Source organism: Panthera onca, chromosome A2, assembly GCF_046562875.1.
Source record: "Panthera onca isolate mPanOnc1 chromosome A2, mPanOnc1 haplotype 2, whole genome shotgun sequence".
Lineage (NCBI taxonomy): Eukaryota > Metazoa > Chordata > Mammalia > Carnivora > Felidae > Panthera > Panthera onca.
The window spans coordinates 105,904,980-105,916,312 of NC_138340.1; positions in this window are offsets into that span (position 1 = coordinate 105,904,980).

Consider the following 11,333-nt stretch of genomic DNA (forward strand, 5'->3'; position numbering starts at 1 on the left):
CTGGGCTGTCAGCACAGAGACCGACTTGGGGCTCAAACTTACCAACCGTGAGATCATGACCTGAGCCGAAGTCGGAAGCTTAACCGACTGAGTTACCCAGGTGCCCCCATTATTAGTATCTTTTAAAATTCCTACCCCAAAAGTAAAAATTGAAGTCTTTTAAAAAAATATAAATTTGCTTTTTCTTTCTTTTTTTTTTTTTTTTTTTTGAGAGAGAGAGCAGGTGCTCAAGTTGTAGAGGGGCCAGAGATAGAGAAGGACAGAGAGAGTCTTAAGGAGGCTCCAGGCCAAGCACAAGACAGATATTGAGCTTGATCTCATGACTCAGAGAGATTTTGCTTTTAAAGAGATATTATAACACATTTTTCCCTTAAAGATTGTCTAGAAAGTAGTGAAAAATAGTCCATTCAGATATTTTGAACAAATTCTCCCTTTATAAACAGACCAGATATTCTCTTTAAGTTCTGTTCTACTCAGTAATAATAAACTATCAAAATTAATCGTTCCAAGGTGATAGAGTAATGGTGTTCATAATTCCTTGTTATCCACAGTGACCATGGAAAACTGCTAAGCAATGTAAATGGGAGAAGAAAGTAATTGACACACTTGGGTAGGACTAAAAAGTGCTTTATTTTGACAGGAGATTTTCAGGTAATGATGTCCCATACTTCTTAGCTGTGTTTTAGGCTAAAATAATTGATAATATTAGTAATGGCTTTGTAATGTGCTGGTTGAGTACCACTACCTGTTGAATATGAGTTTGAAGAATTAAATAGAAGGAGTAGCCAGATAGGAAGAAGCAAACTACTTAGGATCAAAGAGAAATCTAATCAAAATCTGTAGAATAGCTAACAACTAATAGAAAAAAAAAAAAACCTATATATTAAAAGTTAGTGTGATACTGTAACACATGAGGAAACTCTAGCCTTATATGTTTGAGAAGAAAAAATGAAGCCAAATCAAGCACTAAAATGAAAGTGAAAAAAAAAGAAAAGAAAAAAAAAAAGCTAAACATAAGGAAGAAATGGAAACTAAAAATGGTATCAATAGCAAAATATAAAAAGGGCTTAATTAATATATAATATAGGAGCTCATTCTTTGGGGAGGTGAGAGCCTAATCAAGAAAAGGAAAAAAAATGTAGAAAGTAAAAACTGAGAGGGGGGAAAATCTCTTCATACACATAGTCCACACTTTACACCCACCATGTTAACTGTGATGTGTGCATATTGGAACTACATTCTCTCTTGGTACAGGTCCCATATGTGAGGGTTATTAATACAGTACTGTACAAAGCAAGGACTTACTATAGTTACAAAATGATATTTGCCATTTGAAGACTTGTCTCATCTCTCATCCATAAGTAAATAAAATTTTTAAAAAATCCTATAAGAAGTAAATCCATGAAAAATGATGTTGGTATAGCTTACACAAGAAAAGATGCAAATGTTTAAAAGGTGAATTAACATAGACGGCATAAAATTGTTGTAGTTATTTCTTTATGTTTTCAGACCTGAATGACTTCTTGATGAAATTTATCAAGATCTTTTGAACAAATAGTTGATTCTTTTAAGATGTTGCAAAGCAGAGTATGAAGAAAAACATGATTCCTTTCTTCATAGGCAGCATAACATTAATATAAAAGCATGACAAACATAACACAATGAAGAAAATTTAGAGACTCCACTCACAAATGTCATTAAAGAATCCCAAACAACATCATTACATAAAATAATCACATTAAGTCAAAGTATTACGTCCACATAAAATTCATATGAAGAAAGTAATAACAGGTTAATATTAGTAGAGCTATACCTATTCAATGACTGGTGGAAGGGAAAATCATATTCATATTCAGAGATGCCAAAAGGCAGTTGATAATATTTATATTCATTCCTTGTTTGAAAAAAATAAAAAAGGAATAGATTATTTCAAACCCAAAATCAGAATCACTCTCAATGATGAAACAATGGATTCATTTCTGTTAAAATCTAGAAGAAATGTCATTTACTGTCGTCTATTTAATATCATTCTATAAATATTAGTAAGATGGGAGAAAGTTAAGATGTAAGTATTAGAAAGGAAGTGGCAAAACTATTACTTGTACCTGATGACAGTATTTACCTGGAAAATCAAAAGAAGTAGTTTAAAATGTGAAATGGTATGAAAGAAAAGATATTTCACAAAAAATTCCGGTTACATAGTTGACATGAAATCAGTTGCATTCACATACACAAAACAACGCATTAGAAAATAGGAGAAGATATCTAATAATAAATCAAAAGATAAAATATATGTAATACATTTAACACTAAAAGGAATCAAAATACCTCTTAGCTCCATTTATATACATATTATACATGTAATATATATATTACATGAATATATACATCTAATATATAATGTAATATATAATATATATGTTTCATGTATATCCCTGTAAATATGACAATCTCTCCAAATTAATACATAAATTAAAGATCCTTTCTACCAAAAAAATGACAGTTTTATTAGAACATAGAATAAAATAGTTGTCTGTCTGGGAGGAGAAAATGGAACAAAATATAGTAATGAGAAATAGACTGAATCTCCATGGGAATTTAGAAAATAATAAATTTAGATTTCAAGTAATTACCAATATGTAGCATTCCTTGTTGTTTGCGGAGAAAAGGTCTTTCCTACTTAACTGCTTCCAAAGTTAAAAAGAAAGCTAAAACCATAATAAACTTAGGTGATAATGAACATTGGTGAGCAGATTTCGCTGTATATGACAGAAACTTTTGAGATCTAGCACACAAACATCTACTCTTTGTGAATAGCTCTGTATTTTTCCATTGTATGACTGTATCGAAATTGATTTAAATAGGGCTTCATGGCTAAGCATCAGGCTGTTTAGCCCAAGAATGCTAAAATGAACATCCTTTCACAAACAAACAGGTGAAATCTATTGATTAAAGCTCAAGACAGGATGATGTGCTCACTCTTACAACAAATGATGTAATTACACGTATCTTTTGGAATATTTAGTTTCAATTTAAAGCATTAAAAAAAACAAATGACAAACATGCTTGTGCTTTGGATAAAAATTAGATTTGTCAGATGGAAGCGACATCATTTTAATATACATTAAATTGAACAGTATGCAATTTCTTAACATCACATGTTATTTATTATCAGATAGTGAAAGTTTGAAATGAAAATAAAGGAAGCAAGCTGTAGAACATTGTGGATGCTGGGATCTTAATTTTATGGAAACAATGTCTATTCATGTCATATATGATTTGAACTTGCAAGAAACTGGAACAAAAGGAAGAGAACTATAAATAAAAAAGGGAAATAAAATGCTCTTGGGAAGACATCAAAGATATTTGAATTTGTTTCTAATGATCCTTCTAAATTAGTTAAAATTAGATTCAGAATCACGAAACATGCAGTTAATATTTCATGACAACATTACTGAAGCTATTAAGAATATGTGTTTCTTGTCAAAATTGTAATTTTTAAATTGTGTTCATCGTTTCCCCCTTGTTAGAAATTCTGTAACCCTTTCAGTGTGCATCATGGTGGTTTTTAGTTTCTAAATACTATCTGATAAAGATATCTGACCAAGGAAAAAACAAACCTCAAACTGAAAACCCCCAAAATTAAATAAGGAACAAGTGTGGATTTTTACTGCATATTCGGATACAATTTTTTAAATGACAGAGGAATATTACGAAATTAGCAATTGTCAAGTAAGCCAAGCAAGGAGCCTGGATTTTGATTTACATAAACTTTATCTTTAAGATAACAAGGTTTTATCTGAAGCTGACAGCAAAAGATTGAGAATGCTACTTAGTTCGCAAGTTCAAGAGTCATTTTCTTCTGGACATTCAGTACAGGAACAAATGGGGAAACTGGTGTTTGAGTTCTTTCACATATAAATTAGGCTCTTTAAAGCTATTTCTAGCTAATAAAGATCAAGAGATATTTACTGAGAATTCTTTACTTCCATATGTTCATTGTATCAAATTATCCCAAGCAAAACAAAGAAAGTAAGGAGTAAGAAATACATCAACAAAATGCGGGACTATCGAATTAGTTGGTGTAGGACTTCTTTCAAGAATCTGGTCAAATGGCATCTTCTCAGTGAAGCTCACCTACACCACCCCATCCTATTTTATTTTTTAATGTGTATTTAGTGTTAGAATGTGCGCATGCCCGCGTAGGGGTGGGGGAGGGGCAGAGAGAGAGGGAGACAGAATTGAAGCAGCTCCAGGTTCGGAGCTGTCAGCACAGAGCCCCATTCGGGGCTCGCGAGATCATGCCCTGAGCTGAAGTCACACACTTAATGACTGAGCCACCCTGGTACCCTTCCTTCATCCTATTTTAAAAGTAGACTCACCCACCCACCCTTTATCTAGATTCATAGGCTCTTCGAGGTTCTTTTTCCATAGCATTTTTCATCTTTTAAAAGCTCATCAACTTATTATGTTTATGATTGTGTCTGTCTTTCCTCTTAAAACCTAAAATGACAGAAATCTGTCTGGTTTGTTTTCTGATGTAAACCTAGCACCTGGAATAATGCTGGTATGTAATAAGCATTTAGTAAATATGTGTTGAATAAATGAAAGAATACAGAAGAAATTCCTCACCATAAAAGCAAAACATTTAGTGAATTATTAGACAAGGCTAGAAATTAAACTTTCAAGGATTTAAGAGCATTCTTCATAAGCTGAGTAGAGGAAGAGATGAGTTAAAAATTTAGAATCTATAAAATATGTATTAAGCACCTCTGTGGTAAAGCACACGAACCCAAGTGCATGCTTATATTAATTATTAAAATTATAATAAATTTTAGCATTGATATTAGAAGTTTTAAAAAAGACCCAATTTGCTTTCCTAGAAACACCATGTTTGCATTCTCTCCTTTGATCACAGGCATATCCCACTATCCTTCTCCGTCGCTGCACTCTAGTGTAGACATTGCACCCAGTACTTTTCACATCTTTGTTTCCGATATTCTTTTTCTTCTTTCCCTATGAAGTACCCACTCCCAGGACCACATCTTGGACTTTGCCTATACTTGGAAATCCTTTGTTTGTTTGTTTTTTATATATAACCATTCAAATGACTAGCTCTTTCACTATAACATCCTATCTTCCCATCTAGCTCATTTATTCAATCAGTAATTCACACTGATCTAATCTTGAGCCTTAAAGTTGAGCCTTAGGATTGAACCCCACATCCACTGAAAATTTTCCTTTGTCTCAAAGCACACACCATTATTTTTGGTAATAACTTGCTATGTTTCTAAGATCGGACTTAATGGCCTGTCACTTCAACCACTCTTTCTCCAAACCGATAATATTAGCACTAATTCCATACTAAGACTGATACTAAATTTAATAGTAACGCTATTAGCACTAATTCCATACTAAGACTGATACTAAATTTAATAGTAACGCTAATATCAATAGCCAACGTTTTTGACCCTTCCTACGTGGCTAACACTATTCTAATCTCTTTGTGTGCTTTCTAGTTTAATCATCACAGCTCTGTAGTTGGTATTGTTTTAACCTCATTACACACACGCAAGCCTGAAGGAAATTATATTGAAAGTCTTGATTAAGGTCACACAACTGGACAATATAGACCTAGGTTGCAAGGCCCAAAATTAAGGTTCCAGAGCCTGTGCTTCTAAGCATGGTGTTTGTCCTGACCACTCTGCTGACACTGTCATTGCAAATCTAGTGACTTGCCTATTGTGAAATGTAATTAAATTTCTTGCTTTCTGTGGCAGATGGATGAAACTATATATTTATGGCCCCCAAACTTAACTAAGCTTTCAAATGCTCTCCAACTATCCTTTTAAATCTCCTCACAGTTTGGCTTTCTTTACAATTCTCTCGAGCACCTCTGTCAAATTATCTGTTCTTTCCTTTACTTTCCTCCCCTTCCCCATTCCCTTCATTGTCAAAATAGAACAATGACTGTTTCATGGAGGGAGTAGAAACTATCAGATAAACTTCCCTGCACCCCTCGCATTCCAGCCACTTATTTTCTTGAGGAATTTTTTTCTCTTCCTATTTAATGTTGTCCCCTCTATACTTACCTTGATTCTTATCTCCTCTCCCTCCTTAGGAAGTAAGAAGACCTGCCCTCATCTGTTTCATAAAACATGGTTGCCTCCTGTGTTGGCCAAGTCTTAAGACTTGCCTCTTCTGTGCTGATTTCTATTCTCTGTTGTTTCCTTCTGTTTCTCTGCCTTACTATTCAGTCCTAGTGTTGAATATAATTCAGTTCTAGCCTGGAATCTTTTAAGCTAGTGCTACTTCTAGTCTCGATCATCCATTCTCATGGTTTCAGTGATTACATGTAAGACTTTGGTTAAAAATCTATATTTACAGCCTAGATTTCTCCTGAGCTTTACACTACTGTATTGAAAGACTAATCGAGACATATTAAAAGTTTTAAGTTTACTTCAGTAAAAATTGATTAGAACCAGGTATCATCCAATTTAGCAGATAGAAAGGTTCAAGATGCTGAACAAATGAAAAGACTTCTATAGGTAGAAGGGAGCAAGAACATGCAAGTTACGCTAGGCAAAAAACAGGTTTGTTATTGCACAGTTACTTTCTTCTAAGTGGTGGCAGGGGGCTATGAGGCAGGTGACCTAACTAGTGCCAATCAGGTGATCCCTGATTGGTTTAAAATTCCACATTTGGGAGGGGCCAGAATTTTAATTAAGTCTCAATTCGGTAACAATGGACTTTAACTAAAAACTCTACTTTGGACTTGTTGTCTTATTGTGTAACACTATGTAATTACATTTTGAATGTCTTTGCTTGAATATTCCCTAAGCACCTGAAACTCAATGTCTAAAATTAAGCTTTCATTTTCCTATGCAACTCTTTTTCCTCCTAGATTTTAGTGAATGGGATTCACATTATCCTCTTAGTTTTGCAAGGTATAAACTTTAAATCAAAGTCATCCTAAAATGTTGCCTTTCTCACAACCCTTACCTTCACTCAGTCTTTAAAACCTAGTTCTACCCTCCTGTATACCTCTTGAATCCATCACTGCTAAGTTAATTGACATTATCTAATACAGAGAATAATATATGTATTTTTTTTATTAAACTAGAGGTGGTAATGATCTCCTAATTGTCCTTTCTTTATCTAATATAACCATAATATACCCATAATGATCATAATCTGACTAATGTTAAAAGACAAAATGAGGCATATTAAAAATTATAAAAATGCATTTGAGTGAAACAGTATTTGAATCAGGAAGCCCCAGACAGGAGATAATTAGAAGCGTTTCACAAACAGGAGCTGGGGAAAGTCTTAAACAGAGAAGCCAACAAAGCAAAGCAAGGGAATTATTTGACTGACTATTGCTTAAGAGTTTGCTTTATTTGGAAAAACCTAGTTGGTTGTGATTGATTGTCCTCATATTTCCATTTCTTAACCTTGAGGGATTTTCAGGCTTAGGTTTTGGTTTGCTTATATAGGCACCCAAAACATTAGAACCATATCTAATGGCCTCCTTGTTTAATCAACATCAACTAGGATATACACTTTCTTCCTCCTAATGCTTTGCAGTGTTTCAGCCCATTATGGGATTAGGCTCAGGCTTGAGGCTCAGAGCAGGAACATGGAAGTTCCTATTATAGAGAAGAATGAGGCCCATATGGTTCCTTTCAATCTGAAGACCTGTGAATGAAAGAGACAAGTTAATTGACCTGCATACATCCAACACACAGTAATGAGACAGGGATAGAAAAATCGCAATAAACTCTCGTGATCAATACAGTGCTGGGCGAGGTGGTGCGGAGGCATGACAGGAGGCACATAGTGTCACTAGTTCCAAGCAATTCTGAAATCCAGGTACATACTGACAGTTTGATTTAGGGTCCAGTTCTGATTCCTGGAAGTGGGTTTCTAGGCTTTTGGCCCCTTCCTCTGGACTCTTACCTTCAGGCTCTAAAGCAGCTTTCCTTTTCCATAAGAATGGCTCATGTTTGCTGCTGAGGAGTTTCTCATTCTGCGTTCGGAAGGTTAAGAACACTGTGTGTCTCTCCAGTAAGGCTTTTTTGTCAAAGAATGAGAGTTGTCAGTGTTTCACCGGTGAAAAGCTCTGACACTTTGTACCCATAGCTGACATCGTTCTTGATGGTGTCCTAGGAGTGGCTGTTGGTATACCAGGAAGTCTATTGTGGCCAGCATGGCAGAGGGCATGGAGAGATGAGCAACAAGTTCGGGGTGAAAAGATGTAGATGGTATCAGATGATACATACACCTCTTGCTCTGTGAACACTTTCTTTCTCCCTTCCTTGGCACTGGCCTTCTGGAGAGGTCTTTCTGGTGGAAATCATCATCTTCCTCAGACGGAACCACTAAAAACATGGTGAAAACAACGATAGTGAAACAGTAACAACACCACAACAGGAAAACACCTTCTTTCCCACTTGAGCCATCTTGTTAGTTCACCAAGAGAGGTAAAGGTGGGTCAGAATAATTTTCACCAAAATAAAAGATGGTTATTTTGCCCTCCCTGATAGTTAATTTAAAGAATATTTCCTGTACTGACTGTTCCTCCAGCTGAAGAACAAAATAGAAACAAAATTCTTTAACTCCCCTGAAACATTGTGTAAGCTTTTCTAATCCCTTGACCATTTAGAAGTTTAAAAGGTCCACAAAAGCTTTCAAGTCCTTTAGCCTCAGGGTTAAATGAAAATCGCTGAAGGTAGAAAGCTAAAATGGTTTAGAATAGCATTGATTTTGAGAGTAAAGGTAACCTTCAGATTTAGTTGACTGAAATACCGTTCTTGCAAAAGAACATATGTTAATAGATAATTACTAGTAAGTCTGGTCTTCAATAATGTACTTGCCTTGTTCTGAGAGGTATGTCAGTTACAGATCAGGTGACTGGAGAACTATGGAGTACTGGTTACATAAAATATTTCCTTTAGAACCCATGTGTGTGTCCTTTTCCTAGTACTTAGGTATTTTTTGTACTGATCCAAAAATAAAACTGACTTGATTTGTCCTTAAGAAGATAATATTTTCATTTTATGAGTGTTTGTTCGCAATAGGCAATCTGGCTCTTGTTTCAACAATAGTATCCTGACCAAGGGAGTATTAAATTATTTTAAAATATCTGTTCCCTATCTGACTTGTCTGTTCTTTAGGCAGAATCTTTTCAAAAATTAGCAAATTATCACTACAATTGTACATTGAGAAAATGCATAACTTGGCCTTTTTCAAGTGAGAGAACTATAAATTAAACAATTCAAGATCTTGTCACAAAGTCAGTATTTGTCTATTCCCATTGGTACAGATGAAACTGGATTTTGTCTTGGCAACAGTAATTGGAAAAAAAAAATCATAAGGTTTTTCTCTACATTAGGGGCAAGATGTTTTAACACACTGTGGTAGTCGATCCTGTGTCAACTTGGTCAAACTGCAATTATGTTTTTCCAAAGCTCCTTCCTTCCATGTCCTTGGATTCGAATTGACCAAAAGAAAACAGATGTGCCATAGGTGGAAGTGAAGCAGTAGCAATTGCTCTTGGAAGGTCGGTGTGCTAAGATGTGGTCATAAGCACAGAGGAGACTGAGGGTTTCAATTTGTTCTTTGTTTCCAATATTCAGCATCCTGATTGCTGGCCCTGCTGACCAGCAGGGGCCCCCCGGCCCCATAACCTTTTAGTCTGCTAAAAGGAACATTAGTACACAAAGGCATCTGCTTTTTACAGACTTTTCCTCCAGCCTGATTTTGTGGTCACACATCAACACCTTGATAGGCCTGGTCTCCCATGTTCTCCTGCAACCTCCAACTTGTCTACCTGCTCCAGAGCTTTGGCGGTTGCCAGCTCTCACAGCAATGCTGTTTGTGAATACATAAAATCCTTGAGAACTAGCATAAAGGGATAACCTCATGAGCATCGGGAACATCTCCATGTAGCAAGTAAGGTTAGTAAGATTTGGTGAACGCTTCTCTGGAACTTTCGTAACCCATTTACCACTGTGATGAGGAAATAATACTAATTTTACATAATTTTAATTTACCCAATACCCATATAATTTGTGATGGTTAAATAAGTTGAAATAGTTAATAATTATTTTCTAAATTATAATTAAATCATGATTTTACTTAAGTATGGACACATTTTTAAATTTCAAATGAAGGTTTCCTACTGATACAGCATTAAGTGGAGACGCTATGAATAGAATAGCAAAGAGAAGAAAAAAGAGAGGTCACAAATTTCACGATGAATGACAATTGCAAGTCCCTAGGACAGAGCAAAACCGATTTTTTTTTCTAATTCTCCTCTAACAAAATTTTAAAACAATAATGTGGACAATGTAAAGACACATTTTCAATAAAATCAGAAGAAATTTGATATTTTCTTTCAACAAAGAGTTCAATCAAATTAACCACTTCAAATAAAAATTAAAAAATAAACAGAATGAATGAACTAAAATGAGATTTACATATATAACAAAAGCTTTTAAATTATTTTTAACAGAATCTGAATTTATAAATGACTTGAATTTTTATATTAAACTTTTTAGATGGAGAGATGGTAAAGAAATGATTAATTTCATATTTGTGTTTTTACCTTCTTTTAATGTGACTACCAGATAATTAAAATTATATAAATTGCTTACATTAGATCTCTATTGGAGAGTGCCAATCTAAGAAGTAGATGAAGAATTGAAGTTTTATTCAAACAAACCTGAGAGACAAGATGCCATTGTATTTCAGCATTCCAGATCTTTGCATTTCTAGTGGGTCTTTGCAAAGTATAGTTTACTTTTTACTATGTAGTTTATAAGTAAGTTGATGTCAATGTTAGTGGCTACTTCTGCCTATATGCACTAATAAACATTGATGCATTAAAGAGTATTTCTCCATAAACTTAGAAAATAGAGAAAAACAACCATATACCATACTACTCTATATAGTCACTGTCAGCCTATCTACAGCTTTTCTTTTACAGCCCAAAATTTTTGTAATACATGTATTTTAAAATTTATTTGTTTTGAGAGAGTGAGTGCACAAGCAGGGGAGGGGCAGAGAAAGAGGGAGAGAGAGAATCCCAAGCAGCCTTCACACTGTCAACACAGGGTCTGATGTGGGGCTTGGACTCACATACCATGAGATCATGACCTGAGCCAGAATCAAGAATGGGATGCTTAACTGACTGAGCCACTCAGGTGCCTTAGCACTAAATATCTTTTTAAGTAATTGAAAATATAAGTTAATATTTGAAAAAGACACTATTGTAAATAAATATTTATCAGCCACAGCTAACATGAGATGTAACTGAAAAATCAGACAGG